Source organism: Macaca nemestrina, chromosome 7 (assembly GCF_043159975.1).
Source record: "Macaca nemestrina isolate mMacNem1 chromosome 7, mMacNem.hap1, whole genome shotgun sequence".
Lineage (NCBI taxonomy): Eukaryota > Metazoa > Chordata > Mammalia > Primates > Cercopithecidae > Macaca > Macaca nemestrina.
The window spans coordinates 15,055,399-15,078,081 of NC_092131.1; the positions used below are offsets into that span (position 1 = coordinate 15,055,399).

The 22,683-nt window shown below is 44.1% G+C and overlaps 1 long non-coding RNA gene across 2 annotated transcripts in view; it reads left to right on the forward strand.

Annotated features, from left to right (window-relative positions):
• LOC105467533 (uncharacterized) overlaps window positions 1–20,857 on the forward strand; it is a 29,355-nt gene extending 8,498 nt beyond the window's left edge. Inside the window, exons 3-5 of one of the 2 annotated variants that reach the window (XR_978942.2) lie at window positions 4,468–4,548; window positions 7,284–7,341; window positions 20,484–20,857. This is a non-coding gene — a long non-coding RNA (uncharacterized lncRNA). Of the gene's footprint in view, window positions 1–4,467; window positions 4,549–7,283; window positions 7,571–14,631; window positions 14,791–20,483 lie in introns of those variants that run through there. The other variant, XR_011625604.1, reaches the window with a different exon arrangement.
• The last annotated feature ends 1,826 nt before the right edge of the window (window positions 20,858–22,683 follow it).

Sequence of the window (22,683 nt, forward strand, 5' to 3'; positions counted from 1 at the left end):
TTTTAACAATAGTGGTGTTGTCTACAGGAGCAAATGAGGAGGTTACTAATCTTGTGACCTCCAGAACAATGGCTATAGTGTAACTACACTTATATCTTAGCAGATGTAGGCCCCTCCCATAATACTAATCTTGTGGCCTTTCATTAGGTTTTTTTGTTGTTGTTGTTGCTTTTTTTTCAATTGTTGTTGTTTTGTTTTGCTTTCTTGAGAAAAGGTCTCGCTCTGTTGCTCAAGTGAATGCAGGGGTGCAGTCTTGGCTCACTGCAACCCCTGCCTCCTGGGTTCAAACAATTCTCCTGCATCAACCTCCTGAGTACCTGGGACTACAGGCGCCCACTGCCACACCTGACTAATTTTTGTATTTTTAGTGGAGGTGGGTTTTCGCCAGGTTGCCCAGGCTAGTCTCCAACTCTGGCCTCAAGTGATACGCCCACTTCAGCCTCCCAGAGTGCTGGGATTACAGGTGTTAGCCGCTGCGCCTGGCCAGCCTTTCGTTAGTTTTTAAAAGGTAGTTTTAGTTTCCAGAAAAGGAGGGGGTAGTTTGCGGAAGGGATACTATCATCCTTGCTTTAAGGTTAAATTATAAACTAAATTACTCCCAGAGCCAGCTTGGCCTATGCTCAAGAATAAACAAGGATAGCTTGGAAGTTAGAAGCAAGATGGAATCAGCTATGTCAGATGTTTCTTACTGTCATAATTTTGCAAATGTGGTTTCACTATCATTTGTGTAAAAATACTTTTTATAGGTAGAGTCTATGTCTTGAAGGACACCTTGTTTGCATCCAGAGAGGAGGACTTGGCTAGGTAACAGGAGTGAGAGGAAGATTTATTTATTTATTTATTTTTGAGAGGGCATTTCACTCTGTCGCCCAGGATGGAGTGCAGTGGTATGATCTCAGCTCACTGCAACCTCCACCTTCTGGGTTCAAGTGATTCTCCTGCCTTGGCCTCCCAAAGTTCTGGGATTACAGGTGTGAGCCACCATGCCCGGCCGGTTTATTTTTTAATGTATCCTTTTTTGTATGTACCCTTTGAACTTTGTACCATAAAAATCTTATTTTTGAAAGTAAATAACATTAAAAAATTATTTTAAACTTTGAATATCCCAGGAGATAGAACGTACTCTCTATGTCTTCACAGCCCTGCCTCTGTGAATCCTTACACCCCACATTTAAAGTATCTGTCTAGCTCCTTCAAGCTTCCCCTAGGGACTTTGTGACCCACACTAGAAGATTCCTGTGTCTTTCAGCTCCTTGGTGCTGTGATTCTACTTTGCACAGATCTGGAGAATGAAATTGTGAGCCTTTTTGTGCATTTTTATCTTCCAGCAGCAGAGGGCACTTAGCACTTAAAAATATGTACCTTATGTTTGTATGTATGTTGTATAATATCTAGGTTGACAAGCAACATGAGTATTGATGTATCCTTTCTTTTATAGAGCACAGAGTGTAGTATTTTTATGAACTGATCTTGGATGACCCAAGGGGATTTCATATTCCCACACCTTTTTGGAAGTTCCCCAGATGTGACAGGGCAGTTCTGGTGTTTTCCATGTTATCTGGGCTGCTAAACTGCTCCTAGGGATGAATCCCTTCACCCCTTCACCCCTGGTGAACCTCTTAGATCCCCCTCTCTCCCTATCCTCAGCTGTCATGCCTTTGAAGAGCCCTCCAACCCCCATATGTCCCCATGTTGGTAGTGGGGCTAAGCGGAGAAAGTGCTTTATGTTGTCCTGGAAATAGCACAAGCGTGGGAGTAAACAAACTATGTTGTGCCTTACTATGGTGTCATGGACAACTCTCTCAGGGCCTCAGTTAGTGGCTTATAAGGTATATGTGGGTGATTGTTTCTTATGCCATAAAATTCATTCTTTCTTTCTTTCTTTCTTTCTTTCTTTCTTTCTTTCTTTCTTTCTTTCTTTCTTTCTTTCTTTCTTTCTTTCTTTTTCTTTCTTTCTTTCTTTCTTTCTTTCTTTCTTTCTTTCTTTCTTTCTTTCTTTCTTTCTTTCTTTCTTTCTTTCTGTCTCTCTCTCTCTCTCTCTCTCTCTCTCTCTCTCTCTCTCTCTCTCTTTCTTTCTTTCTTTCTTTTTTTTTGACACAGAGTCTAGCTCTGTCGCCCAAGCTGGAGTGCAGTGGTGGGATCTTGGTTCACTGCAACCTCCGCCTCCCGGGTTTAAGTGATTCTCCTGCCTCAGCCTCCTGAGTAGCTAGGATTACAGGCTCCTGCCACCATGCCCAGCTAATTTTTGTATTTTTAGTAGAGACTGGGTTTCACCGTATTGGCCAGGCTGGTCTCGAACTCCTGACCTTGTGATCCATCCACCTTGGCCTCCCAAAGTGCTGAGATTACGGTGTGAGCTAGTGCACCCAGTCAAAATTATTTCTTTAAAGGGCTACATTGAACTAAATTTGGCCTGAGGACGCCTCTATACTTGAGTTCTTACGTAAGGAACTGCAACCTAACTTGGCACATAAACTAACTGAAAGCCTAACTTAGGAATATACTTTTATAACAGAAGTCTCAGCCAATCACAGCAGCAGAGCTTCAGTCAGTTATAGATGGGCAACAGATCAGACCATGTCCAAATAAGGCCTCTCTCTCCAGCTCCATCTTAAACTGCTCTCCTCTTTACCCACATGCTCCAGCCATCTGGCCCTCAGGAACATTGGCCTTGCTATTCTCACTGCCTGGAAATTTACTCTCTGCACCCCTTATCTCCTACAGGGAGCAATCCAAGGGACCAGTGAGGAAACCACAATGTCTTTTATAATTCAGCCTTGGAAGTCAGAAACCAATGTTTCTACCATATTGTACTAGTTTCATAGACTATCCCCAATTCACTGTGGGAGGACAATACAGGAGGGCATGTGTACCAGGAGGTGAGGATCTGTAGAGGCCATCTTGGGGCCAACAATTACAGATAAGAAACAAGTAATGTCTGCGATTTGCTAGAAGATTATCTGAACTGGGGGAACTTGGCGAGGGTACAAATCAGACAAGACTGCTCATCATTGTTCAACACTGAGTTTGGCTGATCATTACATATGGTCCTTTACACTGTGCTGCCTATGCTACTACATATTTGAGGTTTTTTGTAATAAAAAGTTAAAAACAAAAAACACAATGTATATAGTGTGGGAGTTCACCTGCTCAGCCAGAGTGGAGCAACTGCTATTCCCAAACCCAAGTTCACATTTTCACCAGGACGTATAGAGTATCTGATACACACTTGCCTAGTTGGTCAGAATTAGCTAGAAGTGAACATAATTATTAAGAAAACAAGTTGCAGAAATACATGTATGATATAATAACATTTATTTAAAACTTTCAAACCTATAAAATAATACTATATAATTTGTATAGATATTGAAATGCATGTTAAGGGTATAAAAATTTACAGGAATAATAAACATTAATTTATTATAGTAGTTACTTCTGGATGGAGAAAGCAGGGACAGATGCCTTTAGAAATACGTTTATAATTTTTTAAGGGTAAGAAACAAATATGGCATAATGTCATCACTTGATAAAGTTGGTGCTAGGTAAATGGGTGCTAGATATTCTATAGCTTTGTCTTTTTTTTTTTTTTTAGAGGGAGTCTCACTCTGTCTCCCAGGCTGGAGTGCAGTGGCATGATCTCTGCTCACTGCAACCTTGCCTCCCAGGTTCAAGCGATTCTCATGCCTCAGCCTCCTGAGTAGCTGGGACTACAGGTGCACACCACCACACCTGGCTAATTTTTTGTATTTTTAGTGGAGACAGGCTTTTGCCACATTTCGCCACGTTGGCCAGGCTGGTCTCGAACTCCTGACCTCAGGTGATCTGCCAACCTCAGTCTCCCAAAGTCCTGGGATTCCAGGAGTGAGCCACCACGCCTGGCCTATCTTTCTATTACTGATGGAGATTTGGGTTGTTTCCAGGTTTGGAGTAATACTGATGGGAATATGATTATTCATGTATCCTGAGGCACATATGCATGAGTTTTCTTGGGTAAATGCCTGGGAGTACAATTTCTGCATCTCAAGAAGGGTGCATTTTCAACTTCTCTTTGTAACGCAAAACCAGTTTCCAAATGGGTTGTCCCACTTGACGTCCCCACCAACATGTCTGCAAGTTCCCTTGCTCCGTAACCTCACCAACATCTGCTATTATCAGACTTTTACTTTTTGCCAATCTGGTAGGTTTATAATAAGCATCTTGTTTGGGGTCTTTAATCCACCTGAAATGGATTTTTTTGGTATATTGAATGAGGCATTTCTTCCCTTCATTCGGTCTCTGCTCAAATGTCATTTTCTCAGAGAGACTTCCCTGAATATTCTATATAATAAATTCCCCAGGGCTCCCGTCTCTCATTCTCTATTCCCTTACCTGGTTTTATTTTCCATTAACTTCTGACATCGTATTCTACATTTATTTCTCTTATGTCATGATATTTATGTGGTTGAGTTATTTTTATTTTCTTAACAGATAGCAGCTGTGGTCTAAAGGCTTTGTGCATATTCATTCTTTCAACTCACATTACAACCTTGTGAGGAGCAGTCCTATGTGGTGAGTCCTATTATTAGCTTGATATTATAGATGAAGAAACCAAAGCCGGAGAGATTAACGTGCTCAAAGTCACACAGCTGATAAGTGGCAGAGCCAGGCAATGGCACAGGGACTGCTACTTATTTATTGCCTTGTTCTCCATTAGAATATGAACTCCAGAAGGATGAAAGCTTTGTCTGTTTTGCTTACCTTGGTGCCCAGAACAGTGCCTGGCACACAGGAGGTCTTCAGTACATACTTGTTGAATAACCTAGGCAGGCCCCAGTCTTAGTTATCTCTTAGAGCTGAATGCCATATCTGACACTGATCTGCAGAGATGTAACAGGAGATTATTAAACCTAGCTGTTTATCCTTCACTTGCAACTCATATTGCCTTAAGGTGCTTCCTCAATGAAGGCTATGCCTGGGTCACCCAACCTCAGCATGATTCACATTTTAGGCTGCATAATTCTTGGCTGTGGGACACTGTCCTGTTTGTGCATTGGAGGATGTTTAGCAGCATCCATGACCACTACCCACCAGACATCAGTAACAACCCCCCTTTGCCCAGTTGTGACACTTAAAAATGTCTCCAGACATTGCCAGGTGACCCCTGGGGGACAAAATTATCCCCAGTTGAGAACCACTGAGCTAACCTTTGAAGTTTGTCTTTGGATGTGGAACATGAGTGGGGGGAGTATCAAAATGCCACAGCGAGGCCGGGTGTGGTGGCTCACACCTATAATCCTAGCACTTTGGGAGGCCGAGGCGGGCAGATCACCTGAGGTCAGGAGTCCAAGCCCAGCCTGGCCAACATGGCGAAAACCCATCTCTACTAAAATACAAAAATTAGCCAGGGGTGGTGGTACGCACCTGTAATCCCAGCTACTCTGGAGACTGAGGCAGGAGAATCACCTGAATCCAGGGGGCCGAGGTTGCAGTGAGCTGAGATCACGCCAAGGTACTCCAGCCAGGGTGATAGAGTTAGACTACGTCTCAAAAAAAAAAAAAAAAAAAAAAAACCCACAGAGGAGGGAAAGAGGAGAAAATGATCCGGAGATATGGGCATCCAGCAAGAGAAAGCTTCTTCGTCTCTCTGTGTTGGGGTAGTGGGTGGGAAGGGGAGGTCAAACTGCAAGGCCCTTCTTTCCTCCTCCCCACCCCCAGGTTCAACTGTGAAAGGAGGGGTTCCTAGGCTGCACATAGGTGCTTAGAGAAGTCCTAGTACATAGGATTTTCTCTCCACTTCTCAGCACACAGGCCAGGAATCTGCAAGCCCCCATAGCATAGGCCCACATTCAGGGGTTCGTTAAGAAATGGCTGAGGAATGTGCCAAGGCAGGTGTGCAGGTGTGCTGGAGGGCAGCCGAGAGAGACCTACACACACCAGAGTAGTTTGGAAAAAGTGGCTGAGGGTTTCTGGATCTTTGCAAAGCACAGAAGTTCAGAACAAATCTGTGGTGTGCAGCACGGTGCCCGCAGCAAGTCCCAGTTCAGCACCTTGAAAACCCAAGTGGGACCAGCCAAGCAAGCACCAGGGCCCAGGAACTAAACCAGGAAAGTCTCAAGACATCAGAGACCAGTAAACCCTGAAGAACCACATGTGAGAAAGGATTCTCTTCCCAGTGCCATGAGGCTACAGAAGCCTGCCCTGTCTCCAGACGCCATCTTGGAAAAGAGATGTGGGAACAGGAAGTGTGTTAGTCAGAATGCAGAGTCAGCTACCATGACAGAGACCAAAGTGACAGTGACATAAACAAGATAAAAGGTTTCTCTCTTGTGAAGCATCCAAGTATTAGCAGTCCAGAGCTAATGGAGAAGCTGTTTGGTGTTGGAGACCCAGGTTCATTCTCCCTTGAGCTCTTCCATTCCTAGACTGTTGGCTTCATCTGGTCTACGATGGCTCCACACTATGGCACTTTCCAGGCAGCAACATAGAGACTGTATGAGTATTATCCGATTGGCCAGAATTGAGTCACGTGGCTGTACCTGGCTTCAGGTGAGGCTGGGAAATGTAGTCTTTAATTGGGAAGCCATGGGCCTGGCTAAAGCTCAGGTGTTCTATCGCTACAGGAAGTAAGGGGGCTGCCAGGAAGACAGCCTGAAAGACGAATCCACTTTCCCAAAGGAATCTGAAGTAAGGTGACTTAAACCAGTGGAATCTGAGCTGTCTCTAAGCGGCAGCTTCAAGTCATCTCTTCCCCATGCGCTGGTCTTTCTCCCTACAATGGGCGCTCCAGATCCAGAGAGCAGTTAAAGGAAATAGTGAAACACAATATTTTTTGCAGAGCTGAGGGTTACTTCATATATTTTTAACCCTTTTGAGAAAAAAAAAAATAGAGAACTGGGTAAAGTTTGAATTGCAGCTCCTCTGTTTCAGAGCACTCAGGCAGGCTGGCGGCTCACTCTTGGGAGAAAGGGACCAGACAGGCCTCTGTCACCAGCATTAATGGCATCCCACGGTAGGTCTAAGGAGAGGCACTTCAGCCTTCTAAGGAAGTCTCATGAGTATTCAACAAGTATCAGCTGATGACAGAATAGGAGGAAGTTTAGGGTAGGTAGGAGACAGGCCTGAAGTCAAAGACCCCATGAGCCCAATACTGAAATGATTTTCACCCTTTGGTATTAGAGGAATAATAAGTGCTCTTGTTTCATTCTTAATACTAGCTCAGAACCTACTAGGTAGAGTATTATTTTATCAGCTAATCTTCATGAAAAATCTGTGAAGCAGGGACTATTACTATTCCCATTTTACAGATGAGAAAATGGAACCTCAGAGAAATTAAACAAGAGTGACCCAACATCTCTAAGGCAGGTGAGCCTGGAGAGCAGAGGAATTGACCTGGGCTGGGGCTTTTCTTCCCTAAGGATCCTATCAAACATGTTGCATCACCATCAATCACGGTGGAGTGTGTTTCTTAGAAAGATGGAGGAAGAAATTCCTGGCAGGTCCTGGTGGCTCATGCCTGCCATCCTAGAACTTTTGGAAACCAATGCAAGAGAATTACTTGAGCCAGTAGTTCCAGACCAGCCTGAGCAACACGGTGAGTCCCTGTCTCTATAAAAATACAAAAAAATTACCAGGATGTGGTGGCACATGCCTGTGGTCCCAGCTACTCGGGAGGCTGAGGCCAGAGGATCACTGCACTCCAGCCTGGGCAGCAGAGTAAGACCCTGTCTCAAGAAAACACAGAAAGAAAAGAGGAAGAAATTCCTGATTGCTCTTAATAGAGTTATTTTCCAAAAGGGAGACACTGAATTTATAAATGATCTTATGTGTGTGTGTGTGTGCGTGTGTGTGTGTGTTGATAAATAGAAGGTTTATTGCAAAATCTGTGACCCACCCAAGGGAAGCCCACAGTTTTCAGACTCACTTCTAGTCACATTGTATGTCACCACCTCTGTTCTGTCTCCTTATACTTCCACTTTTCTCCCCTAAATCACTCTTAATGCAGAAACTTGTTCTTGGGAGGAAAAGACTCTGTAGAATCAGGGTCAAGTGCAACGAGGTATGTGCAGCTTTTAGCTACACAAATGGAGAAAAACATTAACGATTTTCTGTTTGTTTGTGTTAAGCAACACTGTGGACAATGAATTCCATATCTTTGCTAAGATGAACTTCCATATAATATCTTGCAAGATAAATCACGATATATTAATACTAGGAAGACAGGGACAGGCCATAGGAACTGTCAGAGGCCACCTCCCTAGAAGCAAAGCCTGAGATGTGTTGCAAGTGAGTTATGCAGGGCATGCTGTCAGGAGAAATCTAGACAGGAGGGAGGGAAACAGAGGAGGGCAAAGGAAGATGCTCTGCAAAGACAAAGCTTCAGGAGGAGGTGGGCCTCAGCCTGATCCCGCAGAGAGCTCTGGAGCATGGCTGGTACCGTAGAGATAGATCCTTCCACCCAGAGGCAAGAAGGCTGAGCTGTTACAACCTCAGCATCCCTCAGTTGTTGGCCAATAAGGCGGGTGTAACCTCCCAACCATTGGGGGACAGCTTCCCACAACCAAGAGCAGAATGGGAACCAGCCTGAGAGGGGTTGGGAGTGAGCTCATAGCAGCCAACACCACAGCAGGGAAGAGGCAGTGCACAGGCCCAGTACAGGGGACCTCGGCAGGGCACGAAGATCATCCTCTACACTTGGAGTTATCACAACAGATGCATGATACTAAAGTCACAGATCTATGATAGGTTTTTGGTTGCATTAACTATTCTATTTATTCATTTTTAATGGACTTTATTTTCTAGAGCCATTTGAGGTTCACAGCAATTTGAGTGGAAAGTTTCATTTTTCTTAAACTCTGCGTTTAACACAGAGTTCCCATATTCCTCCCCGACCCCCAGCTTGTTTACAATCAACATCTCACATCTGAGTGGCACATTTACTGCAATCAATGAACCCACACTGATGCATCATTATCATCCAAAGTCAGTAGTATATATGAAGGTTCACTCTCGGTGATGTATGTTTCCCGGGTTTTGACAAACATCCAATGACATGTATCTGCCATTTCAGTATCATACAGAGTAGTTTCACTGCCCAAAATCCTCTGTGGTCTGCCTATTCTTCTCTCCCAACCCCTGGCAACTGCTGATTTTTTTGACTGTCTCCATAGTTTTGCCTTTTCCAGAATGTCATATAGTTGGAGTCATGCAGTATATAGCCTTTTCAGATTGGCTTCTTTCATTTAGTAATATGCATGTAAGGTTTCTCCGTGACTGTTCCTGGCTTGATAGCTCATGTCTTTTTAGCACTGAACAATGTAATATTCCATTTCCTGGAGGTACTACCTTTAATAAAGAAAGAACACTTTTTTTTTTTTTTGGTGCCAGACTGTTGCTCTGTCACCCAGGCTGGAGTGTAGTGGCATGATCTCGGCTCACTGCAACCTCTGCCTCCCGGGTCCGAGCAATTCTCCTGCCTTATCCTACCAAGTAGCTGGGATTACAGGCACCTGACACCAGGTCCGGCTAATTTTTGTATTTTTAGTAGAGATGGGGTTTCACCATGTTGGTCAGGCTGGTCTTGAACTCCTAACTTCAATTAATCTACCCACCTCGGCCTCCCAAAGTGCTGGGATTATAGGCATGAGTCACCGCACCTGGCCTCAATAAGGTTGCCATAGAAAGAAAGAAAGAAAGAAAGAAAGAAAGAAAGAAAGAAAGAAAGAAAGAAAGAAAGAAAGAAAGAAAGAAAGAAAGAAAGAAAGAAAGAAAGAAAAAGAAAGAAAGAAAACTTTGTACTATAGAGCTAACAGGTATAAACATTTTAGTTGAATATTCTCTATAGACATTTTTGATAAAAACTTGGACTTCAAGTCAGGAACATGTCTTCCATTTCAACATAACTTTAGTATCACTCTCTCTTTTAATTTATGCTTTTTTATTTTATGTATCCTTGAAAGCTGCCTTCAATCCATTCTGGAATAAATTGGGTGGAAATAAATAAAGACGGAAACACCTGTTTCATCTTTGTATTTCCCAAGTGCCTTTGGCCTTAAGAGTCTGGGCAGTTTTACAAGTGCCTTTGCAGTGTATTTCCAGTATCAAGAGTAAAACTGAGATTGTGGTGCCAGGGTTGAACCCCAGAGGTTGCAAGTCACGTGTTCCACTCTGCTGAGCCTTGGGGAAGTACCCTTAGATACCAGGATAAATAGTCAACATCTTTTCCTCTGGGTCAGTAAGCACTTTTTAGTCACATGGTAAGTGCAATTCACAGACTTTGGCTGCCATATGATGGCGTAGGCTGGTCTGGGTCAGATGATTTATCCAGATTAGTTCAGCTCACTTGAGCCAAGCATTTTCTCAGATCTGTGTCTTGGCAAAGAGCTTCTTAACATTTTGAGCTGCCCAGAATATCATTCCCTACAGTGTGCTGATAGGCAGGTTAATAAAGAGTTCTTAGATTCCTGGACTCAGAAGGCATCTTGAGGTCAACAGTGACAGTGGAAACAACATGAACGCCCCAGAGACTGGCTGGGTGACCTTGGGCAGGTAGCAACACTATGGTGGTCCTGGGCCTCCTTCTCATCTTGAAGGTGAAAAGGTTGAACTCGAGGATTCGTAGGATCTCATCCAGCTTTTGCAGATCAGCTGGTCTAGTGCTTCCCAAACTCTTGGATTTTACAGATCAGTATAGTTCATCGATTTTTAAGAACTGACAGAAGGTGTTTACCTTTTACTTTCCTAGGAAGGACAATAAAAATCAACTACTGCTGCCATTTTTTATCACATCGTTTCCAGAAGGAAAGAACATATTAACATAACAACCAAAAAAAAAGTGGAAGGAAATAACCTCAGCACAAAAGATAGTGCTTGTTAGGACAAGTGGGATGGAACTTGGCTTCAACACATATGCTTGCTGTGCACCGGCTTTCTTCCTCCTTTTTTTTCTTTTTTTTTTTTTTTTTGAGATGGGTGTCTCACCCTGTCACCCAGGTTGGAATAGAGTGGCACCATCTCGATGGAGTTTCGCTTTTGTTGCCCAGGCTGGATTCAATTGCAGATCTGCTCACCGTAACCTCCGCCTCCCAGGGTCAAGTCATTCTCCTGCCTCAGCCTCCCCAGTAGTTGGGGTTACAGGCATGTGCCAGCACGCCAGGCTAATTTTGTATTTTCAGTAGAGACGAGTTTCTCCATGTTGGTCAGGCTGGTCTCGAACTCCTGACCTCAGGTGATCTGCCCGCCTTGGCCTCCCAAAGTGCTGAAATTATAGGCATGAGCCACCGCACCCAGCCCCATTCTTCCTTTTTAATAAGTAAATTATTGAGGTGTTATCTACGTATCATACAATTCACTCACGTTGAGTGTGCAATTCAATAATTTGTAGTAAATTCATGGAGTGTGCAAGTACACTACAATCTAATTTTAGAACATTTCCACCATCCCCAAAAGATCCCTGTAGTCACTCCTTTTCCCATCCACCAGATCCAGGCAACCACGAATCTACTTTCTGTCTCTATAAATTCCACCTTTTCTGGACACTTCATATAATGGTATGGCATTATGTGGCATTTGTGTCTGGCTTCTTTCATTTAGCATCGTGTTTTCAAGGTTCTTCCATGTTGTAGCATGCATCAGTGAGTGCTTCATTCCTTTTTTTTTCTTTTAATGGGGTCTTGCTCTGTCACCCAAGCTGGAGTGCAGTGGCACGATCATGGTTCACTGTAGCAGCCTTGACCTCCAGGCTCAAGCAATCCTCACCCTCCTCCAGCCTTAGGAGTATCTGGGACAGGCGTGCACCACCATGCTTAATTTCTTTTTTTTTTTTCTTGTACAGACAGAGTCTCACTATGTTGCCCAGGCTGATCTCAAACTCAAGCGATCCTCTAGTCTCAGCCTCCTAAAGTGCTGGGACTAAAGGGATTAGCCACTGCACCTGGTGCTTCATTTATTTTGATGGCTCAATAACATTTCATTGTAAGGATAGGCCACATTTTGTTTATCCATTCATCTATCGATGGACACTTGGTTGTGTATGGGCATTTGGGTTGTTTCTGCTTTTTGGCAATTATAAATATTACTGCTGTGAACTTTTGCAAACAAGTTTTTGTGTGGAGCATGTTTTCAGTTCTCCTGGGTGCATACCTACGAGTGGAACTGATGGGTGTAGTAGGCAGAATAATGGCCCCCAATGATGTCTACATCCTAATCCTCAAAATCGGTGAGTATGTTACCTTATATGCAAAAGGGATCTTGCAGACGTGATTAAGGATCTTGACATGTGGAAATTATTTTGGATTATTGGGGTGGGCCCAATGTAATTACAAGGGTCATGATAAGGGAAAGAAGGGACAAAACAGGGAATATGTGAGAGTGATGCAGCTTGCGAATGGCTCATGTGGCCATTGCTGGATCTGACGATGGAGGGAGGCCATGAGCCAAAGAATTAGGGGGGCCTCCAGAAGCTGAAAAAGGCAAGGAAGCAGGTGTCCCTGTAGCACTTCCAGGAGGAACACAGCCCGGCCAACATCTTGAATTTAGACCTTGGGTGAGCCCCATTTTGGGTTTCCAAACTTTAGAATGGAAGAGAATGAATTTCTGTTGTACGGAGACACCAAATTAGCGGTAATTTGTTTCCATAGTCACAGGGTCATGTAGAAACCTCAGCTTTACTTTTACATCACTGACAGACCCATTTAGGAAGGCATCATTGGTTGGGATGAAGGGCACGGTCTGCCAGTTTGTAGATTCAAATTCCAGCTCCAGTACCTACTGTATGGAGGTACTTGAGTAAGTTGCTTTTCTGTGCCTCAGCTTCCCCAGCTAATAATAATACTCCCCTCACACCCTTGTGAGGATTCATGAGTTGGTATATGCTGAGTGGGGCTTAGAATAATATCTGGCATATGGGCAGCCCTGTACAGATCATGTGTGTGATCATTATTAACACAGTCTTCCAAGAGCAAAGGAACAGCAATAGCCCCCCCGACAGATGAAACCAAAACTCTGCCTCATCCTTTCAAAAGATGTTTTCTTCCATCAACTCCATTCATATCTCAAAGTTCTTAAAATCAGATTTCCCCTAGCGCTCAAGCTAAAGCTTTCAAGAAAGTCCCCTCCCTGGAAAATTATCTGTGAGAGTACTTTGCCCAAGCTCCTAGCTGAGGAAGACTCAGCTCTGTCAAAATCTTTTTTCTTTTTTTTTTCTTTTTCTTTCTTTATTATTATTATTATTTTTAAAGAGACTGTTGCCTATGCTGATCTTGAACTCCTGGCTTCAAGAGATCCTCCTGCTTCCTGAGTAGCTGGGATCACAGGCACACACCACCATACCAGCTAATTTTTTTTTTCTTTCTTTTTTTTTTTTGGAGAGACAGGGTCTCACTATGCTGCCCGGGCTGGTCTACCACTCAAGTGATTCTCCTGCCTCAGCCTTTCAAAGTGCTGGGATTACAGGTGTGAGCTACCTCACCTTGCCAAAATCCTTTTGACGGATTTTTTTTTTTGGTTCCCTCAACCACAATTTGCCCAGAAATCACTGCTTAGCCTATGGGCAAGAATCTGGCATGTGTTTTTATCCTGTGTAAGCCAGCAGTCCCCAACTTTTTTGGCACCAGGGACAGGTTTCATGGAAGACAATTTTTCCACAGACCCACGGCAGGGAGGAGGATGGTTTTGGGATGATTCAAGCACATTACATTTATTGTGCACTTTGTTTCTATTATTATTACATTGTAATATATAATGAAATAATTATACAACTCACCGTAATGTAGACTCAATGGGAGCCCTCAGCTTGTTTCCCTGCAACTAGATGGTCCCATCTGGGGGTGATGGGAGACAGTGACAGATCATCAGGCATTAGATTCTCATAAGCTCCCTTGCATGTGCAGTTCACAATAGGGTTTGTGCTCCTGTGAGACTGTCATGTCCCTGGTGATCTGACAGGAGGCGGAGCTCAGGTGTTAATGCCAATGATGGAGAGCGGCTGTAAATATAGATGAAGCTTTGCTTGCTCGCCCACTGATCACCTCCTGCTGTATGGCTGGGTCCTGCTGTATGGCTGGGTTCCTAACAGGCCACAGTACTGGTCCATATAGGTACAGGTACCAGTCTGTGGCCTGTTGGTTGGGGACCCTGCTGTAAGTATTTAGCACATATTGGCCAAATATTCAATGAATAAATGAGAGTTGACCAGAAGAGCCATTTTGCTCCAACTTTGCTCTTTACTGCAACTTCTGGTGACTTTCTAGAAGAAATGAAGTCCCTTTCTGACTTTTGACTATAGAATTTGGAACTGAAATAACTTTGGAGATCGTATACTCAGGGACTCTGGTTTTGCAAATGAGGAAATTGAGGCACTGAAGGAGGTACGATGCCTAAGATCACACAGCAAATTAGCCACAAAGCAGTGCCTCTGGTTTCCAGTCCAGCTACCTCTCTAGATGTTTCTATGGGTAAAAGAGTCTAAGACTCTGGGCTGAATCTGGGCTGACCTACAGACATCCGCTGAAAGTTACTGGTTATTTGTTGAGACAAGTTCCTTGTCTCATTTTCTTGTATTTCCTCTCCCAAATAAAACTTCTTTTTTGAATTTAGGGTTCAGTAAATCCAAGAAATACTATCAATATTATGTATTGTCTTATCTTCTATCTTCAGGCACTAATAAGCATCAAGAGACATTGGTAAAAGTCACTATTATTTGTGCCTGGTATCTGGAACCCATGACTTCCCAAACCAGGGCTGACTTGCATCCAGAGTGAGACTGATTTGTCATGTTCAGCAAAAACACTTACGCAAGAATTCAGATTAGTTCAAAAATAAAAATAGTTAACGTGAGAACAGGGTTCCTCTTTTTTCTTTTCTCTGTATGATAAGGCATTTGGTTAAGAGTGAGATTGCTGACTGATGAAATTTTAAAAGTCAAAACAGGAAGCAGTAAATGACTAGCGAAGCACTGTATTCGATCAAACTCTCCTAAACTTCATGCTCTCACAAATGAGTGGCAGAACCTGAATCAACAAAAAAGCTCTGTAGGGTGGATGAATAGATTTAACAGCCATCCTCTTGGGGATGCTTTATGCCAACAAACTCCCAGAGTCCCTTATCATCCCTTATATCCTTTAGGGAAGGAGCTCCTGTCTTCATACTATTCTTACTCCTGAACAAATGCTCTCATGTTACCAAAAAATAAAAATAAAAAAAATTATCTTTACCCAAGTCCCCTAAAAGATCTCTTATTTCAGGTACTGCAGCAGTATGCAGACCATTTGCCCACGTTTAAAATATTTTAATTCTTTTTCGGTTTGTTTGTTTTATTACATCGGCTGGGATTTCTAGTACGGTGTTGCATGGCAATGGGTGTAGTGGCGGTTTTAGAAATAATTTACCTTGTTATCATAAAATATTTCAAACACACGACAAAGGTATGGGTCTGGGGGTGGTGGCTCATGCCTGTAATCTCAGCACTTTGGGAGGCCAGGTGGGTGGATCACTTGAGGTCAGGAGTTCAAGACCAACCTGGCCAACATGGTGAAACTCCGTCTCTACTAAAAATACAAAAAGTAGCCTGGTATGGTGGCATGCACCTGTAATCCCAGCTACTCAGAAGGCTGAAGCAAGAGAATCACCTGAACCCTGGAGGCCGAGATTGCAGTGAGCCAAGATCACACCATTGCACTCCAGCCTGAGCAACAAGAGCGAAACTCCGTCTTTAAAAAAAAAAAAAAAAAAGGAATGGTCCAGGTGCAGTGGCTCACGCCTGTAATCCCAGCACTGTGGGAGGCCGAGGTAGGCTGATCACCTGAAGTCGGGAGTTCAAGACCAGCCTGGCCAACATGGTGAAACCTCATCTCTACTAAAACTATGAAAAACATTAGTTGGGCATGGTGGCACATGCCTGTAATCCCAGCTACTTAGGAGGCTGAGGCACAAGAATTGCTTAAGCCCTGAAGGCAGAGGTTGCAGTGAGCTGAGATGGTGTCACTATACTCCAGCCTGGGTGACAGGGCAAGACTCCCATCTCAAAAAAAAAAAAAATAGAAGAAGAAAGAGCCAGCGCATAGCAAGCATGTATGCTGAAGTAAAGTTCCCATCCCACTTGTCCTAGCAAGCACTGTCTTTTGTGTTGAAGTTATTTCCTTCAATTTGTTGTTGTTGTTGTTGTTGTTAATATGATCTTTCCTTCTGGAAATGATGTGATACAAAATGGCAGTAGTAGTTGATTTTTATTGTCCTTCCTAGGAAAAGAAAAAGTAAATACCTTGTGGCTGGGCATGGTGGCTCATGCCTGTAATCCCAGCACTTTGGGAGGCTGAGGCGGGTGGATCACCTGAAGTCAGGAGTTTGAGACCAGCCTGGCCAAGATGGTGAAACCCCGTCTCTAGTAAAATACAAAAAATTAGCTGGGTGTGGTGGTGGGCGCTTATAATCCCAGCTACTGGGGAGGCTGAGGCAGGAGAATTGCTTGAACCTGGTGGGGTGGAGGTTGCAGTGAGCCAAGATCGTGACACTGTACTCCAGGCTGGGTGACAGAGTGAAACTCCCTCTCACACACACAAAAAAGTAAATACCTCGTGTCCATTCTTAAAAAAAACTATACTGATCTGTAAAATCCAAGAGTTTGGGAAGCGCTAGACCAGCTGATCTGCAAAAGCTGGATGAGATCCTACGAATCCTCGAGTTCAACCTTTTCACCTTCAAGATGAGAAGGAGGCCCAGGACCACCACAGTGTTGCTACCTGCCCAAGGTCACCCAGCCAGTCTCTGGGGCGTTCATGTTGTTTCCACTGTCACTGTTGACCTCAAGATGCCTTCTGAGTCCAGGAATCTAAGAACTCTTTATTAACCTGCCTATCAGCACACTGTAGGGAATGACATTCTGGGCAGCTCAAAATGTTAAGAAGCTCTTTGCCAAGACACAGATCTCAGGAAATGCTTGACTCACCTGAGCTGAACTAATCTGGATGAATCACCTGACCTAGACCAGCCTACGCCATCATATGGCAGCCAAAGTCTGTGAATTGCACTTACCATGTGACTAAAAAGTGCTTACTGACCCAGAGGAAAAGATGTTGACTATTTATCCTGGTATCTAAGGGTACTTCCCCAAGGCTCAGCAGAGTGGAACACGTGACTTGCAACCTCTGGGGTTTGACCCTGGCACCACAATCTCAGTTTTACTCTTGCTGCTGGATATATACCGCAAAGGCACTTGTAAAACTGCCCAGACTCTTAAGGCCGAAGGCACTTGGGGAGTACAAAGATGAAACAGGTGTTGGCGTCTTTATCTATTTATTTCCACCCAATCTTATTCCAGAAAGGATTGCAAGCAGCTTTCAAGGATGCATAAAATAAAAAGCATAAATTAAAAGACAGAGTGATACTACAGTTATGTAGAAATGGAAGACATGTTCCTGACTTGAAGTCCAAGTTTTTATTAAAAATGTCTATAGAGAATATTCAACTAAAATATTTATACCTGTTAGCTCTATAGTCCAAAGTTTTCTTTTTTCTTTTTTTTTTAATCAGCCTTATTAAGGTCAGGCACAGTGCCTGTAATCCCAGCACTTTGGGAGACTGAGGTGAATGAATTACTTGAAGTTGGGAGTTCAAGACCAGCCTGAGCAACATGGTGAAACCCCGTCTCTACTAAAAATCCAAAAATTAGCCAGACCTGGTGGTGAGTGCCTGTAATCCCAGCACTTTGGGAGACTGAGGTGAATGAATTACTTGAAGTTGGGAGTTCAAGACCAGCCTGAGCAACATGGTGAAACCCCGTCTCTACTAAAAATCCAAAAATTAGCCAGACCTGGTGGTGAGTGCCTGTAATCCCAGCTACTTGGGAGGCTGAGGGAGGAGAATCGTTTGGACCTGGGAGCCAGAGGCTGCAGTGAGCAGAGATTGTGCCACTGCACTCCAGCCTGGACAACAGAGCAACACTCCAACTCAAAAAAAAAAAAAAAAAAAAAAAAAAAAAAACCAACAAAAAACAAAAAACTGGGTGCGGTGGCTACACCTGTAATCCCAGCATTTGGGAGTCTGAGGTGGGCAGATCATGAGGTCAGGAGATTGAGACCATCCTGGCTAACATGGTGAAACCCCGTCTGTTCTAAAAAAAAATACAAAAAACTTAGCTGGGCATGGTGGCTGGTGCCTGTAGTCCCAACTACTTGAGGGGCTGAGGCAGGAGAATGGCGTGAACCCGGGAGGCTGCGCTTGCAGTGAGCCAAGATTGCACCACTGCACTCCAGCCTGGAGACAGAGCGAGACTCCATCTCAAAGAAACAAAAACAAACAAACAAACAAAAAATAGATGTTCTTTATTACATGTAGTACATCCAGACAATAGAATATTATTCGGTGCTAAAAACACATGAGCTATCAAGCCAGGAACAGTCATGGAGAAACCTTACATGCATATGACTAAATGAAAGAAGCCAGTCTGAAAAGGCTACATACTGCATGACTCCAGTTATATGACATTCTGGAAAAGGCAAAACTATGGAGACAGTCCAAAAAATCAGCAGTTGCCAGGGGCTGGGAGAGAAGAATAGGCAGACCACAGAGGATTTTGGGCAGTGAAACTACTCTGTATGATACTGCAATAGCGGATACATGTCATTGGATGTTTGTCAAAACCCGGAAAACATACATCACCGAGAGTGAACCTTCATGTATACTACTGACTTTGGATGATAATGATGCATCAGTGTGGGTTCATTGATTGCAGTAAATGTGCCACTCAGATGTGAGATGTTGATTGTAAACAAGCTGGGGGTGGGGGGAGGAATATGGGAACTCTGTGTTAAACACAGAGTTTAAGAAAAATGAAACTTTCCACTCAAATTGCTGTGAACCTCAAATGGCTCTAGAAAATAAAGTCCATTAAAAATGAATAAATAGAATAGTTAATGCAACCAAAAATCTATCATAGATCTGTGACTTTAGTATCATGCATCTGTTGTGATAACTCCAAGTGTAGAGGATGATCTTGGTGCCCTGCCCAGGTCCCCTGTACTGGGCCTGTGCACTTCCTCTTCCCTGCTGTGGTGTTGGCTGCTATGAGCTCACTCCCCACCCCTCTCAGGCTGGTTCCCATTCTGCTCTTGGTTGTGGGAGCTGTCCCCCAACCCTCCACACAAGATGGTTGGGAGGCTACACCCGCCTTATTGCCAACGACTGATGGATGCGGGGGTTGTAACGGCTCAGCCTTCTTGCCTTTGGGCAGAAGAATCTATCTCTATGGTATCAGCCATGCTCCAGAGCTCTCAGTGGGATTAGGCTGAGACCCATCTCCTCCTGAAGCTTTGTCTTTACAGGGAATCTTCCTTTGCCCTCTTCTCTTTCCCTCCCTCCCCTCTAGGTTTCTCCTGAGAGCATGCCCTCCATAACTCACTTGCAACACATCTCAGGCTTTGCTTCTAGGGAAGTGACCTCTAAGAGTTCCTATGACCTATCCCTGTCTTAATTAATATATTAATTATATTTATTATATCCTGTATTAAATATTATAGGATATAGTATTAATATATCCTGATTTGTCTTGCAAGATATTACATGAAAGTTCATCTTAGCAAAGATATGGAATTCATTGTCCACGGTGTTGCTTAACACAAACAAATAGAAAATCGTTAATACTTTTCTCCATTTGTGCAACTAAAAGCTGCACACACCTTATTGCACTTAACCCTGCCTCTACAGAGTCAAGTCTTTTCCTCCCAAGAACAAGTTTCTGCATTAAGAGCGATTTAGGGGAGAAAAGTGGAAGTATAAGGAGACAGAACAGAGGTGGTGACATACAATGTGGCTAGAAGTGAGTCTGAAAACTGTGGGCTTCCCTTGAGTTGGTCGCAGATTTTGCAATAAGCCTTCTATTTATCAACACATACACACACACGCACACACACAAATCATTTATAAATTCAGCGTCTCCCTTTTGCAAAATAACCGTGTTAAGAGCAGCCAGGAATTTCTTCCTCTTTCTTTCTCTTTTTTCTTGAGACAGGGTCTTGCTCTGCTGCCCAGGCTGGAGTGCAGTAGCTTGATCATGGCTCACTGCAGCTTTGACCTCCTGGGCTCAAGTGATCCTCTGGCCTCAGCCTCCCAAGTAGCTGGGGCCACAGGCATGTGCCACCACATCCTGGTAAATTTTTTGTATTTTTATAGAGACAGGGACTCACCGTGTTGCTCAGGCTGGTCTGGAACAACTGGCTCAAGTAATTCTCTTGCTTTGGCTTCCAAAAGTGTTAGGATGGCAGGCATGAGCCACCAGGACCTGCCAGGAATTTCTTCCACGGGGAAGAGATGTCTTGAAGCTGCCGCTTAGAGACAGCTCAGATTCCACTGGTTTAAATCACTTTCCTTTAGATTCCTTTGGGAAAGTGGATTCGTCTTTCAGGCTGTCTTCCTGGCAGCCCCCTTACTTCCTCTAGCGATAGAACTCCTGAGCTTTAGCCAGGCCCATGGCTTCCCAATTAAAGACTACCTTTCCCAGCCTCACTTGAAGCCAGGTACAGCCACGTGACTCAATTCTGGCCAATCGGATAATACTCATACAGTCTCTATGTTGCTGCCTGGAAAGTGCCATGGTGTGGAGCCATCGTAGACCGGATGAAGCCAACAGTCTAGGAATGGAAGAGCTCAAGGGAGAATGAACCTGGGTCTCCAACACCAAACAGTTTCTCCATTAGCTCTGGACTGCTAATACTTGGATGCTTCACAAGAGAGAAACCTTCTATCTTGTTTATGTCACTGTCACTTTGGTCTCTGTCATGGTAGCTGACTCTGCATTCTGACTAACACACTTCCTGTTCCCACATCTCTTTTCCAAGATGGCGTCTGGAGACAGGGTGGGCTTCTATAGCCTCAGGGCAGTGGGAAGAGGACCCTTTCTCACATGCGGTTTTTCAGGGTTTTCTGGTCTCTGATGCCTTGAGACTTTCCCGGTTTAGTTCCTGGGCCCTGGTGCTTGCTTGGCTGGTCCCACTTGGGTTTTCAAGGTGCTGAACTGGGACTTGCTGCTGGCACCGTGCTGCACACCACAGATTTGTTCTGAACTTTTGTGCTTTGCAAGGATCCAGAAACCCTCAGCCACTTTTTCCAAACTACTCTGGTGTGTGTAGGTTTCTCTCAGCTGCCCTCCAGCACACCTGCACACCTGCCTAGGCACATTCCTAAATTCTCTAAAAATAGCAATTAAGCATAATGGCTTTAAGGTAGGTGGCAGTGAGTTTTTTTGGCCAAGGTAGGAATAATGTTTTATATACCAAGCCTTTTGTCCCCATTTTCCATCATACGAATAGGACCCCTGGCATTTAGCCAAGAGTCTATTATATTACCTTTTTCCCAAAGGTGTGAATGGCATTTTTGAATGGAGGAGTTGAATAATCCTGATTGCAGACCCTATACAGGAAAGATAATATGTACAATCGTCCCTGTCTCCTGGAATAAGTTGGGGTTTGAGAGGTCAGTCGGACACTATCAGCAGGGAGAGCATGCGTGTTTTTATGAAGAATTATGCTGAGGTAGGTAACGAATGGGGAAGAAATTTGAGCTTTGGAAGGGGATATCCGATATCCCTTGGAGAATAAATGTTGAAAGATGTCTTGCTGAGAAGATTCAAAGGAGGGGCTACGAAGTAGAAGGTATCAATATGTTGAATAAGGTGAGAAGCAGAGGGGTGGAAAGAAAGTAAATCATGAGAAGGAGCTTGGCTGAAGTAATGGGGGCTGTCCCTGAAGCCTTGTGGCAGTATAGCCCAGGCAAGCTGCTGGGACTGATGGCTGTCAGGGTCAGTTTAGGTAAAAGCAAAGAGAGGGTGGGATGAGGGGTGCAGGGGAAGAGTGAAAAAGGCATCTTTAAGATCAACAATGGAATAGTGAGTTGCAGAGGAAGGTATTGAGGACAAAAGAGTGTATGGGTTAGGCACCACAGGGTGGATAGGCAAAACAAGTTGGTGATAAGGCACAGATCCTGAACTAACCTGTAAGACTTGTGTGGTTTTTGGGACAGGAAAATGGGGGAATTGTAAGGAGAGTTTGTAGGCTTTAGAAGCCCATGCTGTAGCAGGCGAGAGAGAACAGGCTTCAGTCTTTTCAAAGCCTGCTGTGGGATGGATACTGGCATTGATTGGCATTGAGTGATTAGGTTTCAATGGGATAGTAATGGGTGTGTGATTGCTTGCCAGAGAGGGCATAGAGGTGTCCTATACTTGTGGGTTAAGGTCGGGGGATACAAGAGCAAGACATGAAGGAGGCTCTGGGTTGGGAAGAAGGGCAGCAATGAGGTGTGGCTGTAGCCCAGGAACAGTCAGGGAAGCAGATAATTTGGTTAAAATGTCTTGGCCTAATAAGGGAACTGGGCGGGGGGGTGGCGGGCGGATAACTTAAAAGGAGTGCATAAAAGAATGTTGTCCAAGTTGGCACCAAAGTTGGGTAGTTGTAAGAGGTTTAGAAGCCTGGCCATCAATACTCACAACAGTTATGGGGGCAAGGGAAAAAGGCCCTTGAAAAGAAGGTAATGTGGAATGGGTGGCCCCCATATCGATTAAAAAGGGGATAGACTTACCCTCTACTGTGAGAGTTACCCAAAGCTCGGGGTCCGTGATGGTCCAGGGGGCTTCCGAGGTGATCAGGCAGTGTCAGTCTTCAGTTGCTAAGCCAAGCAGATCTTGGAAGCAGTCAGTCAGAGAGCCCTGGGCCAGAGCTTTAG